This window comes from Copadichromis virginalis, linkage group LG12 (assembly GCF_057382275.1).
Source record: "Copadichromis virginalis isolate Kocher_CV1m ecotype Utaka linkage group LG12, C_Virginalis_male_GT1.1, whole genome shotgun sequence".
Lineage (NCBI taxonomy): Eukaryota > Metazoa > Chordata > Actinopteri > Cichliformes > Cichlidae > Copadichromis > Copadichromis virginalis.
Genome location: NC_140629.1, coordinates 4,048,487 through 4,061,208, shown reverse-complemented (window position 1 = coordinate 4,061,208; position 12,722 = coordinate 4,048,487). Strand labels below are relative to the sequence as shown.

The 12,722-nt window shown below is 42.5% G+C and overlaps 1 protein-coding gene across 1 annotated transcript in view; it reads left to right on the top strand.

The window, feature by feature from the left end:
- The window catches only part of zdhhc8b (zDHHC palmitoyltransferase 8b), a 63,530-nt gene that overhangs the window by 16,117 nt on the left and 34,691 nt on the right, over window positions 1-12,722 (top strand). The window lies entirely within an intron of this gene.

The window sequence follows — 12,722 nt, the reverse complement described above, 5'->3', positions numbered from 1 at the left end:
ACAGGGGAGTGCAAACATTAATAAATCTCGGAACTCTTCGGCCTCTTGACGTGGGCGTTTACTTTGAGGGGATATCACGAGCTGTTAGATTTGGCCTGTTTGCTTGCATAAGGTCTGACCGGTGATCATCAGCTGAGGCTGTGACCTTCCTCCGCTGCGTCTGAATGAAACAGATGGGTTGGGACTTGCACGGGGAGTCTGACTCTGCTGATGACTCCTGCGCATCAGGGCTGCCTCTTTTTGCTCTCAGTGCTGCATGTGCTCACATTCACACGGTGATCTTTTAATGTGGGCTGAGGTCAAATTGGTCTCAGCCAAATCAACACAATTAGTTGATCTGACTGTATTAGGATACTAATGTCTGTGTGAGTGTGCATTTCCATGTTTCTAGCAAAGGCTACTATGAGTCCTAGTCTAGCAAGACTTACATTTAAAATGGCTAATCTTAGAGGTGTTATAGCAGCCACAATGCTGTAGCACAGTTTCATGTAAAGCAGTGTTAAACAGAGTAATAACAGGACATCTGCTAGACTCTCTGGTTGATCCACATTAAATCTTTCATGTATTTGCAGCATCAGAGCAGCTGACTTGATATAGACTAGATTTCTGCCGTCTGCCCAGGTCCACCCGTGTGGCTCACTGTTGTGTTTTTAGCACATTTGAGTGCTAATGAGGTTTACATGAAGGCCCAGCTGGCAAAGGCCCTGCCCCAACACCGGATACTGACTCAGGAGATGAGGATTGGGTCTGTGCTGGAGGCTTGTCCCCCCTTCCAGGGACTGCTGTACAGGCTATTGCACTATGTGTGCCACACATCCAACATACCCCCTTGTAAAGGGGGACAGGGGTGTATGTTGGATGCAGCACATTTCTCCGTGTTGCCAGATATAAAGCTATATTTATCTACACAGGATAACTTCTGATCCAACACTCCTTCACAGTACTGCCTCAAGTGAAGCTTATACATTTACACACACACAGTATGCATTACGAGAGTTTACAGTGGCAGCTGGAGAAACTAGACACCAGTTTGCAGGGTTTAATAATAAATGTGGTGCTGTTGTAACATTTTGTCCCGTACTTCACTGCATGAATAAAATAATATGGCTGCAAAGCCACAAAACATTTCATTCCTGCTAGCGGGCACAAGGCAGCAGTTCAAATATTTGGCGTCATTGGCAGGAAATTAGGTTTGCTGATAGGGGTTTAACGAATTACGTAACAGCTGCACACCGTAAACAAACGCACAAAGAGATCGCTACTACAATTACATTTGCTGTTTCCCGTGTTTTAAACAAAACATTACAGGAGGTATTAGGTTGGGATGCTTATTTCTGTTGCATAATAGCTTTTATTTTCAAAGCTCTACACTAACCTCATTTAAAATTATGATATTGGTTTCAAAACACTTACTGTGTCTTTAGCGGAGCCTGGTGTGTTGCATTTTAATGACTGTTGCTACTGAAACAGATAATTGATTGCCATTAGTGAAGTGCTGCCTTTTGTAAAAATTAGAACAGTTTGTAACTGCAGGTGACAGTGAGAGTATTGTTATCATCGTGTGTGTGTGTGTGTGTGTGTGTGTGTGTGTGTGTTCCTACCTCTAACATACTTCACACTTTTGGAGTTGACATCAAAATGTCAGCTGTTATCCGACCAGATGTAAAGTAAAACGAGCCAGATGTGTGGACAGGGGAGGGCTGTTGATGCCCACTGCCCAAGTTTCTCATTTGTAATGTAACTTTTTAATATAGTGTTTTTTGTTTTTTTGTTTTTTAAAAAGAATAAAAAAAATACTGTTTTTAACCACGTGTAAATGGTAAATGGCCTGTATTTATATAGCGCTTTACTAGTCCCTAAGGACCCCAAAGCGCTTTACATATCCAGTCATCCACCCATTCACACACACATTCACACACTGGTGATGGCAGCTACATTGTAGCCACAGCCACCCTGGGGCGCACTGACAGAGGCGAGGCTGCCGGACACTGGCGCCACCGGGCCCTCTGACCACCACCAGTAGGCAACGGGTGAAGCGTCTCACCCAAGGACACAACGACCGAGACTGTCCAAGCCGGGGCTCGAACCGGCAACCTTCCGATTACAAGGCGAACTCCTAACTCTTGAGCCATGATCGCCCACGTGTGTACTCCTCCGGCCGGTCTCATCCGAATATGGTTCTTACTCTGTCGGTGCTGATTCGAAACACAGTGGATTGTCAATTGTCTGATTGTCTGTTGGCACGTGTTGCATTAAAGGCTGCAACTGGAACTATCTGATGCCTTGTCTCAGAAGCAGGAATCTGCTCTGCATCCCTAAAACTATGTGACCAGACTGCTTTTGACAGAAGCTACGTTAAGCTGCACAGAGCAGATGAGGAGACCAGGAAGTCATTTTTGAAATCAAACTCCTTTTGCAGACTAAATGCTTCTGAAACACTCAGATGTGCTCTGAAGCCATGCAATATGTGCTCCAGTAACAGCCAAGGAGAGAAATTAATGGAATGTTTGCAGCATAAAATAAAATTTGTCAAAGGCAAATTTCTGCCAGTTGTTGGATCCTTCCAATTCCTTTATGATCTGTATTTACAGGGAGTGCAGAATTATTAGGCAAATGAGTATTTTGTCCACATCATCCTCTTCATGCATGTTGTCTTACTCCAAGCTGTATAGGCTCGAAAGCCTACTACCAATTAAGCATATTAGGTGATGTGCATCTCTGTAATGAGAAGGGGTGTGGTCTAATGACATCAACACCCTATATCAGGTGTGCATAATTATTAGGCAACGTCCTTTCCTTTGGCAAAATGGGTCAAAAGAAGGACTTGACAGGCTCAGAAAAGTCAAAAATAGTGAGATATCTTGCAGAGGGATGCAGCAGTCTCAAAATTGCAAAGCTTCTGAAGCGTGATCATCGAACAATCAAGCGTTTCATTCAAAATAGTCAACAGGGTCGCAAGAAGCGTGTGGAAAAACCAAGGCGCAAAATAACTGCCCATGAACTGAGAAAAGTCAAGCGTGCAGCTGCCAAGATGCCACTTGCCACCAGTTTGGCCATATTTCAGAGCTGCAACATCACTGGAGTGCCCAAAAGCACAAGGTGTGCAATACTCAGAGACATGGCCAAGGTAAGAAAGGCTGAAAGACGACCACCACTGAAGAAGACACACAAGCTGAAACGTCAAGACTGGGCCAAGAAATATCTCAAGACTGGTTTTTCTAAGGTTTTATGGACTGATGAAATGAGAGTGAGTCTTGATGGGCCAGATGGATGGGCCCGTGGCTGGATTGGTAAAGGGCAGAGAGCTCCAGTCCGACTCAGACGCCAGCAAGGTGGAGGTGGAGTACTGGTTTGGGCTGGTATCATCAAAGATGAGCTTGTGGGGCCTTTTCGGGTTGAGGATGGAGTCAAGCTCAACTCTCAGTCCTACTGCCAGTTTCTGGAAGACACCTTCTTCAAGCAGTGGTACAGGAAGAAGTCTGCATCCTTCAAGAAAAACATGATTTTCATGCAGGACAATGCTCCATCACACGCGTCCAAGTACTCCACAGCGTGGCTGCAAGAAAGGGTATAAAAGAAGAAAAACTAATGACATGGCCTCCTTGTTCACCTGATCTGAACCCCATTGAGAACCTGTGGTCCATCATCAAATGTGAGATTTACAAGGAGGGAAAACAGTACACCTCTCTGAACAGTGTCTGGGAGGCTGTGGTTGCTGCTGCACGCAATGTTGATGGTGAACAGATCAAAACACTGACAGAATCCATGGATGGCAGGCTTTTGAGTGTCCTTGCAAAGAAAGGTGGCTATATTGGTCGCTGATTTGTTTTTGTTTTGTTTTTGAATGTCAGAAATGTATATTTGTGAATGTGGAGATGTTATATTGGTGTCACTGGTAAAAATAACTAATTGAAATGGGTATATATTTGTTTTTTGTTAAGTTGCCTAATAATTATGCACAGTAATAGTCACCTGCACACACAGATATCCCCCTAAAATAGCTAAAACTAAAAACAAACTAAAAACTACTTCCAAAAACATTCAGCTTTGATATTAATGAGTTTTTTGGGTTCATTGAGAACATGGTTGTTGTTCAATAATAACATTATTCCTCAAAAACACAACTTGCCTAATAATTCTGCACTCCCTGTATGTTGAGTCTGTTGGAGCAAAGACACATGAGGTATGGAACAACCAGCTGTGTCCTTTAAAGTCAAGCTAAGAAAAAAAAACATGCTTAGGGAGCAGATTTCCATTTGAAAACTCCATAACAGTAGGCTAGAAACAGTGACACATCCCCTGTATAGTCATGTTGGCATGAGGCTGTGTGCCTTTTGCTAGATTGACCCCACAGGGCAAAGGTGAGTTTGAAACTGGGAGAGAAGCTGACTCAGTGTTACGAAGAATCACAGCGTACTCCTCGCTTTGTGCCACACTCCAAATATAGCCAGTTAGACACAAAGATGCGCTGACGTTTTCTCCTGTGACGCCTAACAGCTTGAATAGACCGAACAAACAGGAGTTTACACAACAAGCTGTTCGCGCACAATGCCGGGGCACGCCGGGGGCAAGGTGCTTAACCGAGGCTTTAGCTTGTTAGTGGGTTTTTTGGCGATGGAACCGCGGGTGTGTGAGTGTGACCTGTCACAGCTGTAACAAAGTGTGATGTCATGGCAAGGTGACAGTGAATGCAAGGCCTAGTTTTCCATGACTAATCCCTGCAGGATGGGATGCTTGACTCCACATAATCCCAGCTAAGTGATTATGCCACTCTTTCTGCCCGTTGTATCAGTGCATTCTGCTGCTTTATTTTATTTTATCTGCTATTTAATGGATGTTTTTTTTGTTTTTTTTTTTTAAAAAAAAAACACATTTCTGGAGCCACCAATGCCAAATATGTAGGCACTCTCCCAGAGCATTAATGTGCTGCTTTTATCCAAAGTGCCTGCATTAGAAAGGTGTACAAATTTAGAATGGGTGACTACAGGAATAATGGAAACGCCATCTACGGCAGCGTGAAAGCGGTGCAAGATAAACCCGCCTAAAGTTAGTCTGCAGCATTGAGTGGAGTTCAGTTTTACCTTGCTGTTGCCATGCAGAGTGTGAGAAGAAGAAATTGTATCCATTGATTCAGTTTAATTCAGCTTTATTTATATTGTACCAAATTATAACAATAGTCATCTCAAGGACTTTATATTGGGACTTTACGATAACAGTGAAATCCCCAACAATGATGTTGCCCCGATGAGAAAAAAACACTTGGCAACAGTGGAAATAAAAAACAAACAAAACACCTTTTTAACAGGATCAAACCTCCAGAGGAACCAAGTTTAGGGAGGGGCAGCCATCTGCAGTGACCAGTTTAAGACATAACCACCAAATTAGTTTTCTTTAAGGTGGTTGCAGCCTGTGTTGCTGTAGTGATTTGTTGGCTGGTTTTGAGTGACTACTGTAGTATTAGCGTTGAGCAGCTTGCTGCACAGACATAGTTGCTCATAGCTGGTTCAATCCAGTCTGCAAACTCCTGGCACCAGCTGGTAGTACTTCCTTAGAAATGATTTAAAAGCATGCGGTGATTCATTTCCTCTTCAAATGTTGTAGCAATCTATCAGAACACATACTGTATGAGCTGACTCTAGAAAATTTTATAATTTCCAACTTTTCTGTGAGTCACACCTCCAACATGTTGTCTGAAGGAGCTTCAGGGCACCAAAGGGCCTGAATGTGGGTTTTGTTACATATTGCTAAACTGCATGTTCGGTGTTACACTAAAAGAGAACAATGGCTGCTGTTTGGTTCCTATAAATACATTTATAAACTCGTGTATTTTTCTGCACATTTGCAGTGAGACACAGACCACCTTTCAAATGGTAATGTATGTGGATTTCAGAAAAGAAACATTAACGTTCACAAGTTGACTGTATACCTTTAGAGAGGTTGTAGAAGACAGCGATGCCTTCACTGTCTCAGTCAGGTAATTTGCTGCGGATGGATGACTGTGGGAGATGGCGTGCAATAATTCACTTAAATATTGTTCCAGGTTGTTTATCTTTTGGCGGCAATTAAGGTCAAAGTTCCACTGTGGTGTCATCTGTGAAAAATGGATTTTAAAAAAAATCCAAATAAAAACAGAGAGCCCACGAAATGGTGAAACGGAGATCTCTTAGCACAAGTTTTGTGTCATTTCTCCCCCTTTTTACTTTTGCGTATTCAATGCCAAAGTTTAAAAAGTATCTGTAAGTGTTTCCTACAGATTTAGTTTCTATTTCTGCATATGTGCACATGTACATGCGTGTGCATTTCTAACTTATAGCCTTCACAGTGGAGCATATAATCTGCCTCAGACTCCAGCGTCTCGGACTGCAGCTGCTTACGGTCGCGTTTGTTCTGCTCTGGTAGCCTCTGTGATTTTCAGCGTAGACACCAATGAACTGGTTCTCCGCATTTCTAACTCGTCGTGGGTCTCCAAAAGCAGATGAGGGACCGTTGTTGGCAGATGCAGTCTGGAGTTTGATTCTGTCTGACCGCAGGACTAGCTGGTTACTAGCTAAACTAAACTTTAAAAATAAGCACAGCATAACTGGCCACTAGTTGCTGTTTTGTTTTGTTTTCCAAAGATAAAACAAGACATCTCAAATAAAGCTACCAGTAACTATCATGTTTCTGTGTGACCTTGTCTGCTAATTTGTCAGCAGTGTTAAAAACCCTTGAATTGGTGCTGAAAATGTGGAGCACTAACATGGAACTCTGCCGCTGTGTAAGAAAACGTCTCACTGCATCGCATCAAGTGTAAAATCATAGTCCTTGGTTCTCTCTACAGAAAGTTAGATCTTTAAATTGTTTGCTTTCATGCTGGGTTTCAGTTCTGGGCCAGTTAAGAAGTAGACTACGCTGTTGTAAAAGCTTGTAAAATATGTTGTGGTGACCACATTTCAACTAAGCGGGAAAGACACTGTGCAAAATGTTTGAGTTTAATTTGCTCCCAAAACTCAGATGAGCTGAACCCTTAACCCCACAGTCAGTGCGTGTCAGTTCGTCTCTACAAACCCATACTGTGTGTAAAGTGGTTGGACCTCCCACCTATGCTGTCCCAGAAGGCCTCTTTCTCCTACCTGCTGCTGGGTCGTCATATTTTCCACTGTGGGCTGAAGCAACAGACCATCCAGGCCCAATAGAGCGTCCATTCATTCACTGAACCCAGGGAGGAAGTTGGAGGCTGTACTCAGCCACTCCTCTCTTCTCCTTGTGAGTAGGTGTGGATGTAAGATGAACTGTTCGTTTTATTCGGGGCTCAAAATAAACTTATGCTGCTCATAATCCAGACTCTTGGGAGATTATGAGGGGTGAAGGCAGCTTTGTTGCAGGGAGAAAGGCAGACCTCTATTTCAGTGGCTGCTTTTAATGGGATCCTTGGTTCACATACGTGTGTTTACTGTGAACTCTCCCTACTTCTTAGTCTAAAATAGGCCAATGAGCAAGATGTTAGTCTACTGTGGATCTGAGAAATGAGTGCTTTACATTACTGATTAACCCGTAAAGCCATGGGACTCAAAACCAGGCTTTTTGATCAGAGTCCTGCCGTCAGAAATAGCTTCACGCATATGTGATTTTGGCGTTTCGCCATTATTGCCTGCCTCTCACTTTGTGATGAATCATTATAGGATGAGAGGACAATTAATACCCGTCTGCTGCTTTTTTTCTCAGCAGAGACAGAGAGCCACCACCTCTCAGCAACTGTCAAAGAAACCCCCCAAAAACTGCTGAACATAACGACACAAGGCCAGTAAACAAGAGAAATTATCCTCTAATTAAAACTTTTTTTTGGCCGTAAAGTGGGGACGCGAAGTTATTTCCGCTGTGTTTATTTATAGTCAGGCCAGGTAGCGGAAAAGGATCAAGAATATTTCAGTTTCAAAGGCTTCAAAAATCATGTGTCGCTTTTCTCTGTGTGCGAGTTGTGAAGTGCCAGTAACACCCCAAACACACACAACACCACCACCTCTCTTAACAAGCCATAAGAGACACACTGTAGAGTCGCTGCTCTGATTGGCTATATGCCACAATCACAAATAGAACAAGAATCAAATTGCTGTCTTTTTTTTACACTTTACATATTTATTAAGTTTCCGGCGTTTAAAAAACCAACAACATCCAATGTAAAACCATAAGCTCATCTTCAGGGAAGCGATTTCTCGCTCCAAGGATCCTTTGCTGATTCCATCTCTTTCAACCTGCTGGAAAATGAATTGAAAGTCTTACATGTTCAGCCAGCAAGGAGGCGCTTTGAGTCAGAACGACTGTTTGGTTTTCACTGTGCGATTTCAGGCCGTGAGCTGATATTCTCACCGAGATCAAACATATGTGCAGAACCTATATGTCAAGCACGCAAGGCTTTAACAGGTGGAGATGGAAAAAGAAGATGGAGAGGGGTGGTGTGGTTTCAAGTAAAAGAGTGAATTATAAAAAGTCTTGGCTTTCTAGAAGAGGGGGGGGGAAAAGCAAAGAAAGCTGAAGTCGTGGCTCGGTTACTGCGGGGAAAGGAGAGTTTGAAGTCTCGGCAGCTGCAGAGATCAAACAGGGCAGAGATGAAGCTTTTATTCACTGAAGGAAACATTTGCTCTCTCTGTCACGAGCGGCTTCTTTGGCCTAAGATTATACTTAGAAAGTGGGATCACAAATTGCCTTTTGCATCCTGTTGCATCAGACTGGGTCAAGTTCACAGCAAGGAGAAACCTTTCTTAAGAGAACAGACACACATATACAATCGCTGTTTATTAATCTGCAAACGTTAGACCGGCCGGTCCTCAGGTAATCCCTTCACATCAGACGTCGAGCCTTCTGATGGTGAGTCACGAGGTATGGCGTCAGGTCCTATGTTGGTAGTCAACAATGAGTGTGCTGTTCAGGCACAGGCCCTCTGGGCAGGACGTCATGAGTCCTGCCCACCGTACTGATAACGCTGTAAAAGCGCAGCACTCGAGTGTTTCAAGTGGAACCAAACCGGAACAAAGTGTTGTCCGTGCAGGACGATCAGCTGAATCTCAGATGTTTCAAAACCGCCTGCAAACTGTAGAGAGGGGCTGAATTCACAGGAGAGCACAGTGACTCCAGCTACTTCAGTCTTGTGTTGCTCCTTCTGCTGTTAATAGATTTGAGTTGAGTGAGCAGACGAACATGTCTTTTAACTTTATCAACCATCTGTACAAACTCTGGTAAACCTACTCATTTATATGATGTATGAGAACATCATCAGTGTCTATTTTGTTGGGTTTTTTCCAGTACTTTTCCCGTGTTTACTCTGACATACTGTATTTGAATATTTCTTTTAGTCAACAGGCTGATACATGAAAACGCCGTATCAGCATTGCACCACTAATCATAGATAAGAGTGTGTCATGACTTCACACTTTCACAGAGCGAATCTCTAAATATTTATACTAAGAGATAAGAACCTGTGCTCGATTAAAAACTGCAGTGTTCACTGGCTGCTGACAAAATGCTGCCCAGTGAAATTTCATTCTAACATTAATACTTAGAAAAGCTAGAGGCTGACAAGCTAACAAGTTAAAAACAACAAGTTACACCCTGGTGGTATTGGTCAGTGGCACATGTACAGAGTAGCTTGGAAGGAAGGACAAACTGGATTTGACAAATCTGGACTAATTACGCTTAAATCAAATTAAAGATCTCAAGGATAAGATTAACACAAATGCAGAGGTTTTAATCAGCAGCACTATGCAGAGGTTTTGAGACACCCCTCTTTGGTTTTTTATTATATATATATATATATATATATATATATATATATATATTTTTTTTTTTTTTTTTTTTGCTTTTCCAAGAAGTCAGACTGTCTTGTATTTTTACGTGGTCTATTTCTCAGGATTCTTGAAGGTCTGCAGAACTGTGGACATTAGCTGTTTCTGTTTCTGTTTGTTTTTTCATTGGACTCATTTTCAGCCCAGTCCTTCTACCTGGCCATTGTTAGAGCTATGAGGGTTTTTTGTTTGTTTTCAACTGATAATTCAAAGAATTCAACCATATAAAAGAGACCATTGTTGTGTCTACAGGCCAATTAGCAAAGAACCAATTTTAAATTGTATCGTCAGGTACTTTCTTGCTACCAATAAGATGATTCCCAAAAAGCCTTTTAGATAAAGATTTAGCACATTTTGTCATGGCATACAGTTTGTCCTTAAGGAAACTGGACAAGTGGAGGATAAAAGAAGAAGTAGCAGGCCTAAAAAATGATCTATAGCAGATGACAAAATGTCTGAGACGTAGGAGCAAAGTAGGACCTGACACAGGACCTAAGAGATGCAAACACAAGTCTGGTTCTTACACAAGAACTGGACTGACAGTCAGTGGCAACAGGTCTTTTGGAATGATGACTCCAAAGTTGATCATTTTGGTTCAAATCATCATCAACATGTATGGAGGTAAGGAGAGAGGCCCAGCAGAGTGTCTACAGGCATCTGTGAAGTACGGTGAAGACTATGGCATAGTTTGGGGCTGCATTCATGTCAAAATTAATGGAATAAAATAATGCAGCAAAGTACCATAAGATTTTGTTACCATGCAATACCATCTGGATGCATCTAAGAGGCAGAGGCTTCATTTTTGAGCGTGACAATGATCTGAAACACACTGTTAATGTGGTAAAAGCATACCTGGATGGAAAAACACACAATCAGTCATGGACTGACCTTTCCAGAGTCTGGACCTCAACATTTTTAAAGCAATGTTGGATCATCTTGACTTAAAATGAAAGAAAAGGCAGCCAACATCCAAAGAGGAGATTTGAATGTGCTTCAAGAAGCCTGGAAAAGGATTCCTGAAAACTGTTTACAGAAATTACAAGTAGGCTTGGCTCAGAGACTTATAGAAATAAAGGTGGTCATAGTGGATACTGACAATAAAGCTCATTAGTATCATACAAACTCTTGTAACCTTGTAAGACTGCTGATTCTTGTTCCTGCATAGCTTCAGTATTCAGTGTTTAATTTGAGAGCAGGAGCATAAAGATGGCGATAATTTAAGTCCGTCCAAAAGGAAGAAATATTAAGTAGAAGCCATAACAGCAGCTGTCACTGGCTTTAAAATCCCAAGTTAGGGTAAACCGAGTCATCAGAGTGGACTTTTTTGTTTTTCCTCTCACAGCCGAGACACAGAAAGGAAAAACAAGGCTTTTAAGTGAGCCAGGAACGCTGTCCCATGCTCGGATACCCCGGCTCTTTTCCTTCTTTTTGTATGTTGCTGAACTGACACAACCCATGCGTGTCACATTGTGTCCACCACAAAAACTAAAGCTGCACCGGCCATACAAAGTTCATATTTAGAAAGACTGTGATTGTGCTTGTGTGAATAGCCGGCTCCCTCGACTGGCCCCAAGGGCCTGTCAACCTTATTTCCCCTTTGATAACATAACACATTTTGACTGCTACAAGAGAATTTATGTCTGCTTGCTCGCTGGCTTCTCCACCCATTTATGGTGATAGTGGTGGAGGACTACTCCTGCTGTATTTTCCAAGGCCAAACGCAGACCCCACTGGTTCTTAGGAGAAATTGTTTTCATTACAACTTTTCAAACAGGCCTCTGAGCCGTTCTGCCAGCGTGATAGGGGAAACTATTGAAAACGAGACAAATTGGTTTCAGGCTAATTATAGAAAGCTATAATTAGCAGAGCTCAAACTCTGCTGCCTTTTGTGAGAGCTTTGGTTTACTGTACGATGCTCTTGCCATGACGGTCGCTCAGTCAAAGGGTGCGATCAATCTGTCTTGTGGCTGCTGGCAAAGCCAGACTCGCACCATATTGTCCTGTCACTCGCTGTCCGCCAGCGTTGCACTGCCTGATTGGCGTCTCGGTTTCACGAGCGGCCTTGAGGTCGAAGAAAACAAAGGAAAGTCTAAAGTAAACCTTGTTGCCTCCCACTTCCCTCCTTCCACTTATTACTCTGTCTTTTCTCCTACCCCTACCACTTTCCGCAATTCATATTGTCTCTGCAGCCACTGTGAACTCTGCTCACGTTTCCTCTGTCTGGAAACAAGGAAATCTTTTCTCCTTGCTGCCCCAGTTGTTAGCAACCAAATTCTGTGCAATGGGCCATTCAGAAATATTCCGACTACATTAACTCAGGAGTAAAGAATCTTTTTCTATTTCTAAAATTAACAGGTATTAACAGGCCCAGATTAAAATCAGGTTTAAAACTAGTTCCTAGTTATTGTGTCCTCACCACTGTGGTTACTCGGGTTTAATATAAGTTTATAATGCAGATCTTTGTTTATGTTATGTCATATTTATTACTTTTTTAAGTTAAGGTAATCTTTTGGTCTTCACTGCACTCTGGAACGTCATGAGATTTTTCTTTGACCTCTTTTTTTGACTGAAACACTCTCCAAACACTCACATATTATTTGTTGGATTTGAATAGTTTCTGGGCCTTTGGGTGTGGCTGCTTAATGTTAGGGAACAGCTTTCGAGTTTTACTGACTTTCAGTTTTAAAGTAAGAATAAGCTGAAGGAGAAGTGCCCGGTCACCTTTGTGTTTGAAGGCCTGCACAGTCAAACATTCTCCTGGTGGGGGGTGGGGTGTGTGAAAGCTTTGGTTTCTTAAACGATTTTCCTCCTGCAGGTTTCCACAGCTCATTCCGAGCCGGAGGCTTTTGTTTCTCTGTCCACAATCCAGGAGAGTCAGGAAGAGTAAGAAATACAAGTGAAAAC